This window comes from Oenanthe melanoleuca, chromosome 2, assembly GCF_029582105.1.
Source record: "Oenanthe melanoleuca isolate GR-GAL-2019-014 chromosome 2, OMel1.0, whole genome shotgun sequence".
NCBI classification, from domain to species: Eukaryota; Metazoa; Chordata; class Aves; order Passeriformes; family Muscicapidae; genus Oenanthe; species Oenanthe melanoleuca.
In genome coordinates this window covers 125,853,812-125,856,317 of record NC_079335.1, presented here as the reverse complement: position 1 = coordinate 125,856,317, position 2,506 = coordinate 125,853,812, and positions in this window count along the sequence as shown.

The following is a 2,506-nucleotide window of genomic DNA, read 5'->3' as shown; positions in this document are numbered from 1 at the left end:
GGCCACACAGCGCCGCCTGCCGGGGCCGCCGCGCCGGGCCGGCCCTCGCTGCCAGCGCCCGCCCCGCTCCGCCCAGAGCGGCCCCGGGGAGCGCGGCTGAGCCGGGGGACAGGGCGGGGGACTTCTGCGGCAGGGGACACAGAATCACAAAATGGGACCGGTAGGAAGCGGCCACATCATCTGGTCCAACCTTCCTCATTAAGCAGGGTCGTCTTAGAGCGCACGACAGAGGATTGTGTCCTGACGAGTCTTTAGTATCTCCAGTGAGGGAGACTCCACACCCTCTCTGGACAATGTGTTCCAGTGCTCGGTCACCTGCACATAAAGAAATTCTTCCTCATATTCAGGAGAAACTTCCTGTGCATCAGTTTCTGCCCATTGCCTCGTGTCCCATTGCTTGGCACCACTGAGAGGAGCCTGGATTCATACTCTCGGCATCCCCGTTTCAGATATTTATACACATTAATGAGGTCCCCTCTCAGCCTCTTCCTGAAACTGGACAGGTCCAGTTCCCTCAGCCTTTTCTCCCAAGAGAGATGCTTTTGTCCCTTCACGATCTTTGTAGCTTTTGGAAGGGGAGCAGGGGTGGCTCTGGAAGCCTGGAATGTAAACGTGCTCTGTATCCTGGGCTCTCGTCTGGAATCCGCCTCCCAGGAGGGGGCAGGATTTCGTGGGCAGAGGTTTGTCTCCCCTTGATCCATCTAGTGGTCAATTACAGAGGAACCGCGGTGTTCGTTTTTCCTTTTGCCTTCGGTATATGCATAGACCATGGTATTATGAAACAGCAGCCTGTCCTGACATAGAATTGGGCCAAATTTCGGCGGGAGAGAGGAGATAAGAAAAAGAGAAGGAAAAAAAAAAAAATTGTGTACTCATCCCTCGTTAGCCATCTGCACTGCAAAATAAAGCATTGTAATATCGGCAGGGTTAATATTACATTAGGTTAATGGAAGTGCTAAGACAAGTCCGGGAATTATTGGGATCTATTAATTCAGAATTTCAAATGTCCTTTTCTCAAAGCATTACCATTAAAAATTACTGCATGTTAGTCACAGCTTTGTAAAAATGGAGCAAAGTAATCACATGTTAATATGTTAATCATACCAAGCACAAATGAGTTTTGTTACTGAAATAGCTTTGCTGTCTTCATACTTGGGAAGAGCTGGAAAAATTGGTGAGCCCACAGGAATTTGTAATACCAAATTGCTTAGTAAAACCAAGAGCAGCCTGTGAGGAACTAGAAGGAAACTAAGGAAAGTGACTAGATTTGCAAGTGAAATTTGTTCAGCTGCAAATTAAATTTAGTGTTCAAAATTGCAAGATAGTGCATAAGGGAAATTTTATTCCTGAGAAAGGAGCTGGGATGTTCTAAAACAAGGACGGCTACTTTGGAAACACACCAGGCAGAAGTTCTCCCTGAGCTGCCTGCAACACTGGAGAAGTACATTGAAAACTAAAGAAATAAATTACATTAAAATACATACAAAATGAGATTAGGATTATTATAATAATAATCTATTATAATATCCATTCTGTGAAGCATGGTGAAGTCCTTTCCCCACATTCGTGTTCAGACCTTTCTGGAGTTACCCCAAGCAGCCCAGCTCCAGGTGGCTGCCCCATGGCACTGCACAGGAGTAGGCTGTCCCCAGTGCTGCGGCAGCCCCAGAGGCTCAAGGGTGGCCCCAAATTTGGAGCAGAGCTGTCTGTGGCTCTGGGGGCTCCAGCTCAGCTGCAGCAGCAGAGGTAATGCCTAGGCTGTGTCAAGTCTGCCAGGACAGAATGACTCTTCAGAAAGGTTTCAACCAAAGTTGAGCTAAGAGAATTTACACATCCCACGCTTTGTGCTGTGCAGCTTTGAGCCTGGTGCCTGGAAATAGAACGACTTGCCATGGCACAAAGGCAGGGGTGTAGGGTCCCTCCCTAGGCAGGCACCGGGGAGGAGGGAGTCCTCTTCTAGGCACTCCACAGTATTTTAATTAGATCCCAATTAGCTTTTCTTCCCTGGTCTGCAAATTTGAAAGTCCAGCCAGACAAATCAGGTTTCTAAAAATGGATGAAAATACTTAGGGAAAGGACTTCTGTGTACTAGGACACTAGAACATGACCTTGTTTACCAAAGGGATGGGAGGTGGAGGAGCAACACAACTGATGAGTTCAAGATGAGAACTCATACAGATACTGTAAAAAACTTACTTTCTGTTTTTCAGTAAATGGCAGGCAAATGATAGACAAAGAGAATGCATTTAGAATTATTTTTAAATGAACATTTGTTTCTATGGTGCTAACAGATGTGACATCTAGTGTCATCAGGTAATTCTGAGGCAAAGAATACAAGAACTTTTATGTGGGTAATAGGAAGAATAACATTTGTGCTTTTTCCTACCTTAGTAAAGTTTCCTTCCTTAATATTTTTGCTTACTGGGGTTTTTTTTCCCTTATAATTTTCTTTTCCATAATTGGGTCTTATGAACTCACCTTCTCACAGATGAGGGCTAGGAAGAAA